The sequence below is a fragment of the Pristis pectinata genome, chromosome 9 (assembly GCF_009764475.1).
Source record: "Pristis pectinata isolate sPriPec2 chromosome 9, sPriPec2.1.pri, whole genome shotgun sequence".
NCBI classification, from domain to species: Eukaryota; Metazoa; Chordata; class Chondrichthyes; order Rhinopristiformes; family Pristidae; genus Pristis; species Pristis pectinata.
Genome location: NC_067413.1, coordinates 39,624,502 through 39,644,300, shown reverse-complemented (window position 1 = coordinate 39,644,300; position 19,799 = coordinate 39,624,502). Strand labels below are relative to the sequence as shown.

Sequence of the window (19,799 nt, the reverse complement as noted above, 5' to 3'; positions counted from 1 at the left end):
CTCAGTATTAAGAACTTCTAGCCAGAGCAGACAGAGGCCCTGGGTAAGTGGCAGAAAGAGCACATCACCTCACCTGAACTGTCAGGCACCTCTCTTCCACAAATGGTGCAGTTTGCTGTTCCCGGATTGGCTTCATAAACCATTTTAGAACCAGAAAACCAGTGTGAGAGCAAGTCATCCTTGATCCCAAGGGACAGAAAAAGAAGGAAGAAGAGTATAAGTTGAAATTAACAACAATTTAAAGCTCTCTGAATGTATCTGTGATACCTGTAACAGTGTAGCCTACAGCAGATCAGAGTATCACTGACAACATCCACATTTAAGACAATATTATCATCAATCCTACAGAGTAATTATAGAAAGAGCTGACAGTTTGTCACTATTTCAACAACATTTTTGACCATGGTATGGAATATCTAGACCAAGTTTTCACAAATAAAATCCATGTGGTACACATTATTCTGTAAGAATTCTTTCTTACATTTGTATATTGGAATAGATAGGAAAAACCATGCTTAGAAGAAACTGCACCTCAAAATCTTTAGAATCCATGATCTTTTCCTGACAGAAGGGTCCACCCACTCTGTAACCCCGACCCTATTGTGTCAACTTACTTTCACTGAGAGCAAGAATAAGGCAAATTATAACTACTTGTGTGAAGAATGGATATAAGAACAAAGCAACTGTGGGACAGATACCTGTCCGAACAATTGGACATGGAACTGGGGAAACAATAAAAGGTGGAACCTAGCATTTATAGTTGTAATGATGGCTAACTTGTCTGTATTCACTGGCACTTTTCTGTAAAATTGACAGCAGCCAATTGACAGCTTTCTCTGGGTTCACTTGACCACTGAACCTTGTGATTCTACTTTTATGAAAGATGAGGCACAAAATGGAAACCCAAGTCAAATAGACAAGTTAAATGTTGCACAAGATTATAAGGATCGGATGCATTGTACTGGTGGTGCAGTATTATTACAGATGCACATAATGCGGTATGTTACTGTACTTAACAAGAGGGAATAATATTTAATCAATTATCTGTCGTACACCCTTTCTGAAGCAATCAAATTATACTTTTCATTTGATTTTTTTTATATGCCTAGCTGTCTCCATGTATAGGTCAATTTTTGACCCTGAGGTACCAGTCCATTTTTGTATGACTGATTGCGTTTTCTTCTTTTCCCTAGAGATTCTTCAGGATGTATGTAATTAAACACTCAAGGTGACATGAAGTGAGCACAGTGGCTTTTTACTCAGTGTAAACCGAGTGAGAATGTTGATCAAGAAGCGGCTGCAGAAGAAACGCCAACATCAATTAATTTTACACTAATATTTTGCAGAAAGGCATTCAAGTTATAGGATGGCTCCAAATGTGGATAACGGTGTCAAAAGTTAAAGGTAAAAGATTTACAGACTACAATATCATAACCTACAAAGTTAATCTTGCATTGTTACCTTGTCACATTTGCAAACATCTTTAGTTTAAGCTATGGGACTTTGTTCTCAAACTGCATCAAATTAATGAGTTACATTTTTACAAGGGAATTGCAGCTTTGAAAGAAGTTGGCATAATTTCATGGAATAGTATAGAGCAGGTGATAATTGACAGTCCATGAGCTATCTTGTCTAATTTTTACTTCCATTTGCTTCAAGATACGTAATAATTGGAATTCCTTGCAAAATTAAATTCAGCTGTAGATTTTCAAAGGTACTAAGGCACTAACCTATCATTAATGATAAAACATTGCTGGGTCTCAGGTTTAAATGTAAATAAATGTTAATTGCAGTGTCTTCAGAACAATAGGGAATTCCCTTCAGTGTTTTTCCACAAAACAATTACAATCTCAGTTAGAGGAGAAAATGCTTTAGCTGTTACTTGAGTATCACCTCCATTCAGTCAAAATACAGTTTAGCTTAATTGATTCTCACTCAACAGTCTAATGGCTGTGTTTTTTGAGCAGGATTTCTGTTATTTGGAGTCCCATATATTTGATAAAACTGCTGGGAAAAGAAATGCTTCAAAACCAAAATGTCTAAATATGGTTGTGCACCAAACTTGCTTCTTCTGCTAAAAGTACCACACAAAGTGTCTGCCTTTTGCATATTGCTGCATAAATAAACATGTGTTTATAAGTAGCATGGAGTGAGTGTTTGATAATTCTATACCACCAGCCTTCAACTATTATGGAGTAGTAGCAGGTTTTATAACAAGGTGGCAAGAGAATGAGCACACTGCAGTTACTCGGTTGATATTTTCATCGACTAGGGTTAAAGGCATTTCCGTGCCTTGAGGAGACCTCCAGGATCTCAGCTTATCCCAATGGTGAGAGAAGTCCTTCAACAATGGAAACATAGAACATAGAACAGTACAGCACAGTATGGGCCCTTCAGCCAGTGATGTTGTGCCAAACCATATGAGCACCTCCTCCATGATCAATCTAACCCTTCCCTCCTGCACAGCCCATAACCCTCTATTTTTCTTACTTTAACGTGCCTACCTAAGAGCCTTTTAAATGTCCCAATTGTAACAGCCTCTACAACCACCCCTGGCAGTGCATTCCAGACACCTACCACTCTGTGTGTAACTTACCTCTGACATCTGCCCTGAACATTTATCCTCTGACTTTAAATGAATGTCCTCTGGTATTTGCTATTACCCCACCCTGGGGAAAAGGTACTGGCTGTCCACTTTACCTATGCCCCTCATAATCTTATATACCTCTATCAAGTTGCCTCTCATCCTGTGTCGCTCCAAAGAGAAAAGCCCTAGTTCGCTCAACCTTTCCTCATAAATATTCTCTAATCCAGGCAGCATCCTGGTAAATCTCCTCTGCACCCTCTCTGAAGCTTCCACATCCTTCCTATAATGAGGTGACCAGAACTGAACACAATACTCTGTGTGGTCTAACTAGAGTTTTATTGAGCTGTAACATTACCTCACGGCTGCTGAACTCAATCCCCCAACTAATGAATGCCAGCACACCATGCGCCTTCTTTGCCACCTTATCAACTTGTGTGGCATCTTTAGAATTAAAAGAAGCCACAGGAGCATTTACTGAGTTGTAACTGGTTTCTTTTGGTTGTGATCCTGTTACTATAAAATTTGTAATTATTACTATGGGGCTGATGATCTGTACTCCATAAGAAGCTATATACCTAACGAAACTGTTCCAGTATAGCCACAACATTGGCTACCATCTGACAAAGTGGAATGTTATCACAGTTCACCTTGTCCTCAAAAAGCTTCAAATATCACCCAATCAGTCCACTCTTGATCATCAGCAAAGTATGATAGGTTTCATGAACAATGTCATCTGGGTGGAGTTACTCACCAATAATCTGCTCTGCAGTTGAGTACTGACAGACTATTCATTATAGTCACAGCACAAATGAAGTGTTGACTTTCGGAGTTGAGGTCAGAGTAACTGCCTTTTGCATCCAGGCAGTATTTAAATGAGTGTGGTATCAAGGATCTTAAGCAAAAGTGACAACTGGACTACAGAGGAACAGTTTTCCACTGGCTGGATGAACATGGCTGTGGTTGTTGCTGAAATGCTGAATCATTTCAGTCCATGGCCCAGCTATCTTCAGCTGCTTCACCAATGACTGAACCTCCATGGTAAGAACCAGATTGATGGAACAGTGTTCAGTTTTGTTCGCAAAGCCTTAGGTAAGGAGTCCATGAAATGCCTGCAGAAAGACCCAAATGATAACACATTTGGGCTGAAAATGTAATGTTCCTACTTCAGAGTGTTTGATAATGATGAGCTCCAGAAAAGGGATGTTCAGTCATCTCCCCAAGACACTTAATGTCATTTCCACCATCAAAACCACAAACATTCTGGAGTCTGAAGAATCAGAGGGCTAAGTGTTGTCCAGAAATTTGATAAACCACAAATACTGTGGCTTGCAGAAAATGGGTATCCTGCAATGTGACTCACCACCTGACACCACAGAGGCTTTCACCATTCACAAAGCATAAGTGATGACTGTAAGGAAATACTCTCCACTGGCCAAAATGAGTGCAGCTCCAACGATACTCAAGAAACCCCAAACCATCCAGAATAAAGTAGCCCATTTGATTGGCACTCCATCCAACCCTTTAAACATTTACTCCCCACAAGTATGCTGTGGCTCTAGTTTGTCAGAAAAAACAAAAACAAAAAGGAAAGAGCTTCCACCTCCATCTGCCCTACCCAATCAAACTGTCTTTTCCCCCTCTCCAATAATTTCATATTTCATAAAAATATTTAAAGAAAATGTAAAAGGTTTTTTATAGATCACGCCTCTATAATTTTGCTATTTGCTCATGTTGAGTTTCTTATAATAATCTGAAATTCATGAAGCTTCCAGGACAATCCCAGGGAGGCCTGAAGACCCCTTCCATTTTCTGTGCTGTTTTGTCATAGTTCATCCTCAATTTCTTTGAATGTCCTCCTCCTCCCTTCCCACTCTTTTCCTTTGAACTCTTGCAGTCTCTTCTGAACTTATTGTAGTATCAATTTATCCATTTCTAGAACATAGAATATTATAGCACAGTACAGGCCCTTCAGCCCACGAGGTTGTGCCGACATAACATATGAATAAGAAATCTAATAAAGGCAAATGACAGAAAGCAATATATGTAAATTACCAAATTAGTGGTAAAAACAACAGTTGGACCAAAAATTCTGGAACTGAGTTAAGTATAAGTGAACCATGTATGATCTACTGCACCAGCTAGTTATTTATAAATTGGGTGTACTTTTTGCAATCCCAAAAACATGGTTCTTCCTCATAACTTATTTGTGCATGTTCAGCACCTTATATGCTGGTCTCAGAGTTTTTCAGAGCACCACCCAATCCAAAAATATCCTGTATAAATATGTTTCCTTTTACTTCCCTTAAAGACCATTCTGAGGACATAGAGATGCTAACAATGCTCCAAGACTACATCTGATCTTAGGAAACTGCTCATCTATGGTTACTCCATGGATACTCACTTTTAATTTAGAACAGTTAATGTTAGCTGGGTTCTGACTGTTTGCAGCTTAAAGTGCTGAGTTTATTGTAGCACCTTATGAACTGCTGTAGATTATCTAACTCAGCACATCCTAGGGGTTGAAGCCAAGATCTTCCCAATCTACCTCAAAACCACATAACATGATACTTGTATCCATCGAGCAATTGGCGAGATCAATTATTTTGAAAATGAAATGCTTTTCTGGTATATTTATTTTCCCTTTCCTCTCTTCTTCCTTTCTAAACATGTGATATATATCTTTCAATTTTAAAATGATGGAAAGATTTCTTTGTCAATTTTGGTATAAAACTTACATTAATGAAATGCCTGAGAGCATCCTGTGATGGTGTGTTACTCTGATATACCTTTGTGTGGGAAAAACTTGGTCTCTATGATACAAGGACAGGTCATTTAACTACTTTAATGAGTTTCCCAGCATGTAGTGAATGATATATTTGAATAGTTTCAGAGGTCAGAACCAAATGTCAAACCCCAGTGGCAAGTGAGAGGCTGCTTCCTAGCCATATTATGCCACATTTTACTTGAGATGATGCTAAGGGCCCAAAGCTGCTTGTTTGATTTGGTGATCAGAACACAGAAACAATAATAGCAGCAAAGAAAAATGTCAAGCGGTAAAATTTCTTCTTGCACCAGAATCAGATTCAGGTTTATTATCACTGACATGTGTCATGAAATTTGTTGTTTTGCAGCAGCAGTATGTACCCTTAGCCCACCGATGGTCCTACAATGAAACATTCAACTCATTCTGAACTTTAGGAGGCTCCCTAATTTAAATTGTGAAGGCTTAATGATCCTTTTATATGTATTATCGTTATTAACATCAGATTCCTCCATATTCCCTCTCTCCTCCTTTACCCACCAGTCCACTACAAACCTATAAAGATCTGCCTTTTTTTTTAAAAAAAAGGCATTTTTCATCCCCATATCCTGTCTATCAAACCTTCTCTATCCAGAAATGTCACATGCACCCTCAACTGTTCTGTTCTCTTCGCCATAAACTCTGAGGAAAAGGTAAACAAAAGTCAGAATTACATAGAACAACAATAACTCAGAAAAGAAGAGGTAAGAATCTACCCATTGAAAATGGGGAAAGTGGGCAATTAAAGTTCTACGTTATCAGCTAAGAAATATGAGAACAACAATAGGCAGAGGGTACAATGTAAAAGATAGGAAGAATGGTATCAATGAAGCCACTTCAAATATAACCTGAAATTGTAATTCCTCTAGTGAAGTGAAAACTGAGATTTCTTACTCAGAGTAAACCAGCTTCCTGGTATAACCTGAGCAGACAGAAACAAAGATTTTTGGATGCCATTAGTCTGCTGATCTGCCTTTACATCCCAATACTGGGATGCTCCTTCTGTATGGGAAAAATGCAGTATATCCACCTATGTATAGGTGGCAATAGTGTAACATATATATTAACAAAAATGTGTTATCTGGAGTAACTTTTGTCAATTTGACCTTGCCTATACTCGGCCAAGAACCATACATAGGCGTTATTACTGTTCAGCATGGCTGTCCAGAATTAAAGAACTTAAAATTTTAGAAGTTCACATTACTTTGCCAAAATTTAAATTCTTCATCTGGCTCTGAAACCTTGGTTTACGGCAGTCTCTGAAGAATATTGAAGCTAATCGCTATTATTTATCTGGGTAGATTCTTCAGATTAGACAGGGGAGCTTCCTCCAAAAGACCCCAGAGAATTATTTTATGTTGGAAGGACCTGGCAACACAGGAGATGGATCAGAAAAGAAGAAAATCATTGCCAAAGAGTATAAAGAAAGATCAAGAAAGTGATTAACTTGACTGCGCAGCAGCAGTTCTTGAGTTTAAAATGCATTGAATAGCTTTCCACCAGAGCCACGTCCGTCTCAGAAGCCCAGGGTCTGGATACATCACTGTCAGCTAAAAACCTATCCAGGCAGAAGGCTACAATTTCTTGTGTGTTCCTGTGACAATCACATCAAGATAGATTTTCTGATTACTGTGAGGTGAGCCTTTGACAGAGAAGGTCATGATTTGTAAGTCTTTACTCCACATTAAAAGGATGGAAATTTATTGAAGTAAAAACCCACAAAGGAATCATTTTAGAAATACTAATCAATAATGTGTAGAAAGTATTAAAATGAGGTGAGATTGCAGCACTCCATCCTGCCATTAATGAAATAGTTTATGTTAGACATTGTTCTGTCAACTATCATGATTATAGTTCTGGTGTTTAATCTTATGACTCCTTGTTTATTCAATGCTATAACATCTGGCTGTTGTTGCCTTAATTTGAACTCTCCATTGTTGGTCACTTAATTTAATTGGAGGAAAGAAAATTGAGAGTGAATTTGGTCTTTAAAATGTTAAAAGACTTAGATAATGTTAGATATAAGCAAGCTATTGGTTTGAGAGAACAAAAGTAGGGCACAGGTACAGATTTAGCAAATCTCAAACAATGTTAGACATGAGATGAGATCTGTATTCCCAAAAGAGTGAAGAGTCTGTGCAATTTATTATAGATACAGAAGGTAAAACCAATTAACTCCTTCACAAACCAAGAACTGAATAAATATTTTGATGGAGAATGGAACTGAAAACTCTAGTATTGATTATCTGTCTTTATCATCTAAACATGGTCAGATAATCAAATGTTTGATAGAAGTTAATGGGTCTTTGCTTCTGAGATCAAGAAAATGTCATGTTGTGAAAAGTATATTTTGGTAATGTCAAGAGGGGTAATATAATACTTATTTTCTACTGGTATAGAATTTTATCTACTTAACATACACCAGGAATTTCCACTGCAATTCCCTGTCCATTCATTTCAATGACTGGAAATTTTTTCAACTCAAATTCCCAAACCATCCCCTAGCAAGCCAAATGATCTGGAAGTGGAAATGTGTAAAATTACTCCCATATTTAAATGTTAGTGACAGAATATTGTGGAGATTTATTTTACCATCTTTTGGGGTTAGATATCCTGAAGGGGGAGGGAGAACAGCCAGAGGTCGTGGTACATATTGGTATCAATGACACAGGTAGGGAAAGGAATGAGGTCCTGAAAAGAGACTATAGAGAACTAGGAAGGAAGTTGAAAAGCAGGACCTCAAAGGTAGTAATTTCCGGATTACTGCCTGTGCTAAGCGACAGTAGGTATAGGAACAGAATGAGGAGGAGGTTAAATGCGTGGTTGAGGGATTGGAGTAAGGAGCAGGGATTGAGTTTTCTGGATCATTGGGGCCTCTTTTGGGGCAGGTATGACCTGTTCAAAGAGGACGGGTTGCACTTGAATCCCAGGGGGACCAACATACTGGCGGGGAGGTTTGCTAAGGCTACTGGGGAGGGTTTAAACTAGAATTGTTGGGGGGTGGGATCCGTACTGGAGAGACTGGGGAAGAGGTGCTTGGCTCTCAAATAGAGGAGGCTAGGACTAAGTACCATAGGTAGGTGATAGAGAAGGGACGTGTTCAGACAGGCTTGAGATGTGTCTATTTTAATGCAAGGAGTGTTGTGAACAAGGAGGATGAGCTTAGAGCTTGGATTGATACTTGGAGCTATGATGTGGTGGCCATTACGGAGACTTGGATGGCTCCGGGGCTGGAATGGTTGATTCAAGTGCCGGGTTTTAGATGTTTCAGGAAGGACAGGGAGGGAGGCAAGACAGGTGGGGGAGTGGCACTGTTGATCAGAGATAGTGTCACGGCTGCGAAAAAGGTGGACGTTGTGGAGGGATTGTCTACGGAGTCTCTGTGGGTGGAGGTTAGGAACAGGAAGGGGTCGATAACGGTGCTGGGTGTTTTTTATAGGCCGCCCAATAGTGACAGGGTTATTGAGGAGCAGATAGGGAAGCAGATCCTAGAAAGGTGTGAGAATAACAGAGTTGTTGTGATGGGGGATTTTAATTTCCCAAACATCGATTGGCATCTCCAGACAGTGAGGGGTTCAGATGGGGTGGAATTTGTTAGGTGTGTTCAGGAAGGGTTCTTGACACAGTATGTAGGTAGACCTACAAGAAGAGAGGCTGTGCTTGATTTGATATTGGGTAATGAACCTGGTCAGGTGAACATTTTGGTGATAGTGATCATAATTCTATCTCCTTTACGTTAGCACTGGAGAGGGATAGGAACAGACAGGCTAGAAAGGTGTTTACTTGGAGTAAAGGGAATTATGAGGCTCTCAGGCAGGAAATTGGAAGATTAAATTGGGAACAGATGTTCTCTGGGAAAAGTACGGAAGATATGTGGCAAATATTCAGGGGATATTTGTGTGGAGCTTTACACAGACATGTTCCGATGAGACAGGGGAGTCATGATAGGATACAGGAACCGTGGTGTACAAAGGCTATAATAAGTCTACTCAAAAGGAAAAGAAAAGCATACAAAAGGTACAGAGAGCTAGGTAATGTTAGAGGTCTGGAGGAGTACAAGGCTAAAAGGAAGGAACTTAAGAAAGAGATTAGGAGAGCCAGAAGGGGACATGAGAAGGCCTTGGCGGACAGGATTAAGGAAAACCCCAAGGCGTTCTACAAGTATGTGAAGAGTAAGAGGATGAGATGCAAAAGGATAGGGCCTACCAAGGGCAGCAGTGGGAAAGTGTGTATGGATCCGGAAGAAATAGCGGAGGTACTTAATGAATACTTTACGTCAGTATTCACCACGGAAAAAGATCTAGTGGATTGTAGTGGGGACTTGCAGCGGCCTGAAAAGCTTGAGCATGTAGATATTAGAAAAGAGGTGGTGCTGAAACTTTTGGAAAGCATCAAGTTTGATAAGTCGCCAGGACCGGATGAGATGTACCCCAGGTTGCTGTGGGAGGCGAGGGAGGAGATTGCGGAGCCTCTGATGATGATCTTTGTGTCGTCCATGGAGACAGGAGAGGTTCCGGAAGATTGGAGGGTCACGGATGTTGTTCCCTTATTCAAGAAGGGGAGTAGGGATAGCCCAGGAAATTATAGACCGGTGAGTCTTACCTCAGTGGTTGGTAAGCTGATGGAAAAGATCCTGAGAGGCAGGATTTATGAACATTTGGAGAGGTGTAATATGATTAGGAATAGTCAGCATGGCTTTGTTAAGGGCAGGTCCTGCCTTATGAGCCTGATTGAATTTTTTGAGGATGTGACTAAGCACATCGATGAAGGGAGAGCAGTAGATGTAGTGTATATGGATTTCAGTAAGGCATTTGATAAGGTACCCCATGTGAGGCTTATGGAGAAGGTGAGGAGACATGGGATCCAAGGGGACATTGCAGTGTGGATCCAGAACTGGCTGGCCCACAGAAGGCAAAGAGTGGTTGTTGAAGGGTCGTGTTCTGAGTGGAGGTCGGTGACCAGTGGTGTACCTCAGGGATCTGTACTGGGACCCTTACTATTTGTGATTTTTATAAACGACCTGGATGAGGAAGTGGAGGGGTGGGTTAGTAAGTTTGGGGGTTGTGGGTGTTGTGGATAGTTTAGAGGGCTGTCAGAGGTTACAGAGGGACATAGATAGGATGCAGAGTTGGGCTGAGAAGTGGCAGATGCAGTTCAACCCAGATAAGTGTGAAGTGGTTCATTTTGGTAGGTCAAATATGTTGGCGGAATATAGTATTAATGGTAGGGCTCTTGGCAGTGTGGAGGATCAGAGGGATCTTGGGGTCCGAGTCCATAGGACGCTCAAAGCGGCTGCGCAGGTTGACTCTGTGGTTAAGAAGGCCTATGGTGTATTGTCCTTCATCAATTGGGGAGTTTAATTTAGGAGCCGTGAGGTATTGTTGCAGCTATATAGGTCCCTGGTCAGACCCCACTTGGTGTATTGTGCTCAGTTCTGGTCACCTCACTACAGGAAAGATGTGGAAGCCATCGAGAGGGTGCAGAGGAGATTTACAAGGATGTTGCCTGGAATGTGGAGCATGCCTTATGAAAGCAGGTTGAGGGAACTCGGCCTTTTCTCCTTGGAGAGACGGAGGATGAGGGGGCACCTGATAGAGGTGTATAAGATGATGAGAGGTATTGATAGGGTAGATAGTCAGAGGCTTTTCCCCAGGGCTGAATTGGTGGCCACAAGAGGACATAGGTTTAAGGTGCTGGGGAGTAGATATAAAGGAGATGTCAGGGGTAAGTTTTTTACTCAGAGAGTGGTGGGCGCGTGGACTGGGCTGCCAGAAACGGTGGTGGAGGCTGATACGATAGGGTCTTTCAAGACACTGTTAGATAGGTATATGGAGCTGAGTAAAATAGAGGGCTATGGGTAAGCCTAGTAATTTCTAGGGTAGGGACATGTTTGGCACAGCTTTGTGGGCCGAAGGGCCTGAATTGTGCTGTAATTGTTCTACGTTCTATGTTCTAGGTAAGAAATTAACCTAAAATTCCCTAAGCTAATTATATGGATGATGTGCAATCAATGACAAAACAAAATACATATAGTCTGTAGGGAAGCAGACCTAATGGGTTTGAACATTTAAAAATGAACAAAGCACATTTTAAAAGATATCCTAAACTAGAATTAAAATTGAATGGGTTCTGCAAAATAAGGGCAAAATGCTCTATAGTTATCATTTATACAATGAGATGGACTATGACCTCACGATCTACCTTGTTGTGACCTCGCACCTTATTGCATTGCACTTTCTCTATAGCTGTGACACTTTGCTCTGTACTGTTATTGTTTTTACCTGTACTACATCAATGCACTCTGTACTGACTCAATGTAACTGCACTGTGTAATGAATTGACCTGTACGATTGGTTTGTAAAGCAAGCTTTTTACTGTACCTTGGTACAAGTGACAATAATAAACCAATACCAATACCAATAATAGACACCTCCCTATTGTGCATACTGTACAACTCCTGGACATCACTCCTAGAGATCAAATCTATCAACCACTTCAAACATCAACCAAATATCAGCAACTATATTTACTGGTGGATTGAATGCACCATCGCACTGGTAGAAACCAAAATAGACAACCTAGGAGGAGAGAGATCTGAAGTCTGGAAAGGAATGCTTGGGAACAACAACCAGGCACTTTAGAATTGGAAAGTCTGGAGACGGTATAAAACAAAATATGGGAGGTGATGCCCATATCTCCCAGGCAAGGCAGTGGCTCCTTGAATGTGTAATGAGTAGCAAATTCTATCACTATGGAGAAAAACAAAATTCATGGCTTGCCTAAAATAGGTAAAGTTACAGACTAATTGCCCTCCTTAGCATTACCTACAGATCTATGAGCATCTCATCTTGCAATGAATTTCACCCTCGCTAGATTTTAAAATAGATGACAACAATTGGGTTTCAGACCAGACCAATCTTGTGTAGGTCAGCTTCCAAATCTCACTCAACACATTGAAGATGGTTTCCAACAGCTATTGATCATTTAGTGCTGTGTTTGCTGTCTAGTCTGCATATGATACTCACCAACACTGCAACCATAGCTATGAATCATATGTCATGACTGATGATTTCGATCTTAGCTACACTTAGCTTCTTAAAGAATAAAAGTAGAATAAATGTGATCAAAAGTGTAAATGGAATTTACACAAGACAGTCAGTGTCCTCTACTTACATTCAACATTGACACCAGTAATCAGTGACAACCTGCTGAATGTCAGCATTTCATCCATGCAGAAGAGCTTTGACAACAAGAGTTTAGTGTGATGTCAGATTATTTAACCAATTTCCTCATACCCAACCAATAAAAATCTAAATCCATGCCTTCCATCTGACAAATCAGGTGCCCAACAACAGCTGACACTCAGTTTGACTGTACTTAGGAATAAACATGTACCATACATTCAGTTTCAAAAGAATATACTGGCTAGGACTATCAAGGTCAACACGTAAAACATCAAGGCTCACAAATTCTATAATGGACACACACCCATTTGACACATTAAAGCTTTAGCACTGTTTCTCTGTGACAAAGTCCGCCTGCTCTATCTAGGGACAATCAAGTCACATTTAACTCATTGACATTGCTACAGATGTTATATGCAAACACATAACAGGCTGTCTAAAAGCTACCCCTGCTCCTTGTCCATATGTACTATCTGGCAAAATGCCCTGTAAGATGCAGTGACAACGACAAGTATGCACAAGAGTCAAACAGCTACTGCCCACTACGTACATCAGGCAGTGCACCATCCTGCTTCACTGAGGAACAGCTTTCTACTCTCTATGGAATCAATAATTACACATTATTACTGACTAGAGATACCCCTTGGCAATAAAATGGCAGGAATAGGCACCAAATCTATTGGAAAGAGCCAGTGAGGAATCATCCCCAGGGAGGAGTCAGCATCTGGCTCAAAGTACAAATGGCACACATGGGAGACCCTGACCAGAGTGAAAGTGGGATTCAGCAGATGGAACTTTCTATGTAATTATGGGACCTCTATGTAACCGTGTATGTCAGGAGGTGTATGCCATGGCTGATTTCTGGATATGTCCTAAATCCCACAATGCACACCACATGATTTGGCAGGGCCAGCACAAGAGTCAGTGGCCTCTTCAGACTATGGAGCAGATCATTTGGAAAGACTGGACTGGAGGAAAGACAAAGAAGACCCAGCTGGTGAAACTGGCAAGCATGTGATTTTCCAACTTTCATAGTATTCATCGTATAACACTTCTGGTGTTTTATCCAAGCAGGATATGGTTTGCTCTGTGGCAGACTATTATACATTGCATTAAGCTTCAAATTCCAAAATGTGCAGTCTTATCAAACAACAACACCCTGCATTAATACAATAACTAAACATAGTAAAACAGGTGCTTCAATGGAGTATTATCAAACAAAATATTTGACACCAAGTCAGCAATCCCCACAACCCAAAAATAGACAAAAAAATTTCATGGATTTTTCAGGACATTTTAAATTTAAAATATTGATTAATATGAATTAACAAATTATTAGGAATATATTGTACTCAATTTATCTATTTACAATGCATTTACCAACATCTGTTTAGGAAGTACAGTGGTTAATCTTACAAGGAACATAATCTACTTCATAAGTATTGTTTGGTAATGCTGATGGAGAGCACCTTTCACATTGCAAACCTCTTATTCTTGCTCTATGGCTGTATTGCAACTGATTCATTTGAGAACGAAATGTCAGCTATTTGCAAATGTGCCAGCTCCGAATGCAATTACAGCTTAGCATGAGTCCTCCTAGGCAGTGTGAAACAGGCACAAGAAGCTGGCTGAGTACCTTGTACCATCCCATATGGCGACATGATGGACGTGGATTTCTCGTCTACAATCTGTGATTGTTGAAACATGGTTAAGTACTTGACTCTTTATAAGATACATCAGTTCTTTCCAATCAGTATTTTGAAAACATATAACTACTTTGCAATAAAACCATAAAGCAGTACTTTCAAGGGTTCTTGAATTTATATTCCCTGAATTGGCCCTGAGCTCAAAATCAGAGATTTCTTACAAAATAGAATTTATGGCTGACAGCATTTGGCACCAGTTACTGGCAAGCATGTGATTCTGCAATGATCCTAAAATAATAATACACTGACTGTGCTATTTTCTGGTTATCAAATGGGGACAATCATTTGGCACATTTGCAATAATCATGTTAATAACAGTGCTCCTTGAAGATACCATCACTCAGCAACAAAACTAAGCATTTTAGCTGCAGATGTTTGCTATGACAACAAAAGAAATAAAATCTATCAATTCTGCTGGAAATAAAATTAAATCATTGTGATTATACAGGATTAATTTCCCAGAGTTGATTTCATCCCAAGGGTCCAAATGAGCATTATCTTGAGATTTCAACAAAAATATCACATATTGTGTTCATTATCCATCATTTTCTTTGTAATCCATCAGTGGTTTTTGTGGACCACAAAAAAATCATGCAGCTTCGTCATCGCTTTAGTACTTTTTGTTTGCATTTGCTTACCAACTGGAATGCAAAAAGAGAAATAAGATTTAAATATATGCATTGAAAAAATGTGTTGTTAGGGAAGCACATGGTAAATTAATTCAAGTTAATTAACATGAACTTTTTTCAATATTTTGACAAATTCCAATTCCCCCAATTTCCCTCCCTTAGTTATTCTTTAGCTTCCTTTCACATCTCGGTCTCCTTTCGTAATTTTTCTCTTTTCTCTCTTTGACACTGTCAGTCACCTGCCCCAAAACTGCAGGGAGTTGTGGACACAACTCAGCATAACATGGAAACCAGCTTCCCCTCCATGGACTCTGTCTATATTTCTCCATGGTTTGGCAAAGCAGCCAGCATAATCAAAGACCCCAACCACCCTGGACATTCTCTCTCCTCCCCTCTCCCATTGGGAAGAAGATACAAAAGCCTGAAAGCCCATACCACTAGGCTCAAGGACAGCTTCTATCCCGCTGTTATAAGATTATTGAATGGTTCCTTACTACAATAAGATGGACTCTTAACCTCACAATCTACCATGTTATGGACTTGCACTTATTGTCTACCTGCACTGTGCTTTTTCTCTAACTGTAACATTTTATTCTGCATTCTGCTATTGTTTTACCTTGCACTACCTCAATGTACTGTGTAATGAATTGACCTGTATGAACAGTATGTAAGACTAGTTTTTCACTGTACCTCCATACATTTGACAATAATAAACCAATTTTAAATTTACCAAAAACCTATGCCAAAATCTGTACTTTTGAGCTATGGTTACTTGACCCAGAAAAAATAAAGCAGCAGTAAAGTTTGTCTTTTATTTAACAAGTTTTCAATATAACTTCCCCTTAACTTGAAACTCAGTGATGAAAAGCAGCAGCACATAACCCCATATATGATAATAATTTGAAGAATAAAAAATAAAAATGATGATTTATTGCTTCATATTCCAGCCACAGCAATTAATATATAAAGAGCATAGTGTGAGGCTGTGTGGTCCTTGAACAATGCATGTTAGAATCTTATTGTAAATGGGGTGTTTGCCTTACATCTGATGTTCCCTTAAGCAGCTCCTGGCCACATTGCAGTTCAGAGGGAGAGTTCACAAGGAAGGCAGAGGAAAAAGTGCCTCAATCCTGAGTGCCAGAACTCTTTGGTTTGAAATTCTGGGAGCATAGATGCATTGCTGGGAAAGCAGTGATTAGGACACAAGGCTACCATTTTGCTGAGTCAGGACTTCCATCAGAAATCACAGCATCATTTCATTAGAATAATTTTAGGTGACACACTACCAAAAAGTTTTCCCAACTCTCTGCTCTAGACCCCTGATTCACTCAGACATAGCAGGGGTAATTTTGGCAAAACATATGGTTAGTAAAGCTATGTTTAAATAATGTGCAGATATTATATTCCAACCAACTTTCTTCAGAATTGAAGCCAATGCTAAGATTTCCTCTCCAGCAGGTGAGGTTAAATTCTGTTTCGACCCATTTGAGCAGTCCACTACAATTTCAACTATGTATGGCACAACTCATCTAGAAGATTAAATCTTATCCTTCTTTCTCTTTTTAACACAGATGTTACTTAGACTATAGAAGCCCAATTGTAAATACAGACTTAGAGTGGATCAAAATAATGAGAAATAATTGTGTAAAAGTATTACAACCTCTATAAGTATAAAAAATAGAAACATTGCAAATTTAAATTGAAACTCCAAAAGAATATATTGTTCAATAGTGTTGGCATATTTTGACATTTCAAAATATTTTATCTTTCCCCCCTTAAGTACCTAAACCTCTGCCAAGATGAAGTCTGATCCAGATGGTAGAAGGTGTGTGAAAGCAATTCTAAATAGACTTACCTGCCAATATTTCCCTTTCACACCATGTGGGAAAGTGCTTGGGTTCTGCTAAGCAGCTGTCTCCAATGCCACAACTGGTTTTGTGATATTACCATGTGAAGAACATGTTGGCTTGAATAAATGTTTATTAGTATCTAAGTTATGGATTACATTCATGTTCGTAATGGAAATGAAATGTGGGTTTACAGAAAATATATCTTACATATCACCGAAGCACCCTGCATTATACAGGGTGCCCCCCAAAAGTGAGGAAAAACTGGAAGCAGGAGTAAACCAGACCTTCCCTCAATCCTGTATTGCCATTCAATAAGATCATGACTGATCTTTTACCACACCACCACTTTCCTGCACTAATATATTCATCAATTGAACACCCACAGCCTGCTTGGGCAGGGAATTCCTATGAATCACAACCCTCTTTACTTTGGGATGTGTTGGTCTTACATAATTTCTCTCTATGGCAGTTGTGATGCAGTGGTAGGATTCTCATCTCTATGGCTGAAGGCTGTGTGTTCAAGTTTAACCTAAGCAAAAATACTAGCTGATGCTCTTGCAGTACTGCTGGTGACTCATGATTGGTAATGCTGACTTTCAGATAAGATTATAAACTAAAGTGTTACTTGTGCAATGAAGACTCCATATATTAGTCTCAGAGCACCACATGTGCCATTAGATGTAAAATATTCTCTGGCACAATTTCCAAACTAGGCAATGAATTCTCCCTTATGTGTTGGTTAATTATCATTGCTCAACCAAAATTCTCTGGAATCAGATTGTTACATTGCTGTTTGCCTATTCACAATTAGCTGGTGAGTTTCTGACTTTACAGCAATCAAGACTTCTAAAGCATTTTGTAAGGTTGTGAAAGATGGAAGGCTTTTTTTTGCAGTCTTTTCTATTGAGGTAAAGTATTATATAAGCAGAGGCCAAGTCATAAATTTTCTGCAGAAAAGTCTGACTTTAGTTTGGGGATTAATACCATATGCGAGTATATTCTACAAAGGTCAGCTGGACCAAACACACTAATGCAGTTCTCGAAAAATGTAAAGGATTTGAACAATATTTTAAGCAGTGTAAAAGCTTTATGGACTAGCATTGATATATGTTCAATGATATTTTACTGAATATTAAAAACATTCATCCACAAAGCACAACAAAACAAAATGGATAACTAGCATAGATTTAGGAACAAACAAAGGAGTGGAGCAAAATTGGAATTAGTAGCGTGTATTTCATCGGGTTCTACAAGAGCCTTAAGGGAAGCCATGGCTCATGCACCCCTATGGCACAAGTCATGCTAGACACCATATTGGGTTGGATCACACTGATGGCTAGCCATCAATTCCTTAGAGGTTTTTGTGTGTGTGTGTGATTGCATTCTGGACTTGTGTACCTGCACATTGCAGACGAGATGTACGCAATGTACTGTATTCACCACTGAGTGCAGAGCCAGTTCCTCATCTTACTAAACTGGATGCTCTTCATATATGGACCCTCGGCCTTACATCCTGAATGGTTCCATTCAATTGAAGAGGCTTGTTGAGTTTCCACAAAAAGGTAAGTCAATGTAAGCATTTGCTTTGAATGTTAATACTTTCAATTAACGTACATAAGCTGAATGCGCTTTCAAGTAAATTTATTACATTTAATTTTTAGTTATTTTTCAATACATTTAGTTTTTTATTATTTAACTGTATTTCTACAATTTCTATAGCTTCTAATCAATAAAGAAATTTAGGGACAGTGGAAAAGCTGCCAGAAGTTCATCAGGGTGGTCAACAAACAGGGCTTCTATTCACACTGTCTGAGACCAATTTGCTTTTGATGACTTCACCTTATGGAATGACCATGGCAGCAAGACCTCGTGGTTGTTGAGAGCCACAAAATATAAATGTGACTGTGGGGATTCCAAGGGAGACAAAGGCGACAAGGGGGCTGGGCCAAAGACAATCTGGCCCAATGGTAAGGGTGTTAAAGTATCCAATGTAGAGATGCAAAATGATGCCAACATGTAACATGAATCTAATGCCAGTGCTGCAATTTTTGGAGTTTGGTGTCCCAGATAATACTTTCCCTGAAACACACTTTGCTGAACATGCATTTATTACCCAGATGAACCATCGCCTGCACAAGTTAAAGGGATCATCAGCTACTTTAAGATTAGTTGCTGTCCCTATCATTATGTTTCTGGGACACTGAGGTTGGGGAAGGGTGTAGTTGGGGGTGAAAGTTAACTTGTTTAACAATGCCCATATAATTTTTTTGCCCAAAACTCCACCCAACAAGAAAGAGGTATTTTGGTCAAGCAATTAAATGAACACAGAAGCTGGCCCAAATGTTCAAAAAAGAAGTTAACCTATTTTTAAAGTTTGTCATGCTTACTCTTCCTCCCAGCTGATTGACCTGGAAAGCACAATGACATTTCTCAGCTATGTCCTTTTTCTGAGATGGATAAAAAGGTATACAGATTTTGAGAAGGCATTTAAGGATGTTCCACATAAAAGGTTCATAGAGATTAACACTCAAGAACAATTAAGTAATTAGATGGAAAGCTTGGCAAAAGGTAGCATTTGGTATAAAAGCTGAAAATAGATAGCTGTAACTGCTTCTTTCAAAAATCTTCTCATGTCACCAACTGTGCATAATCAGGGGCCAGCAATTGGCCAGCAATACAAGATCCGGAATTCTCTACTTAACCCCATGGTTGAATCAGCATTCACAAGAATCCATGTGGTTCAATTAGATCCATAATTACCCTCTGAGCGTAAATGGAGATAGGCAACAATGTGGTTTTGCTGACATCAGCCACATCCAGTACTTTCGACCTGTTTTTGAACTCAGACTTTGTACTCAGGCAGGAGGCACCCCAATCAAGAGGCCCCTCCAATGTCCAAAACTGGACCTCAGACATTATTAACATTTTATATATGGGCTGCTGTAACTCCAAGGGAATCTTGTGTAATGAAGTTGCTTATTCTGGCTCCATAGGAATAGTTAATAAAGGATTTAAATTTTTTAAAAATCCCTCTTTTTGCATA

General features: G+C 39.5%; 1 long non-coding RNA gene across 1 annotated transcript in view; it reads right to left on the bottom strand.

The window, feature by feature from the left end:
* Window positions 1-19,799, bottom strand: part of LOC127574567 (uncharacterized) — a 54,915-nt gene that overhangs the window by 12,001 nt on the left and 23,115 nt on the right. Inside the window, exon 3 of the long non-coding RNA XR_007956925.1 lies at window positions 74-179. This is a non-coding gene — a long non-coding RNA (uncharacterized LOC127574567). The remainder of the gene's footprint in view (window positions 1-73; window positions 180-19,799) is intronic.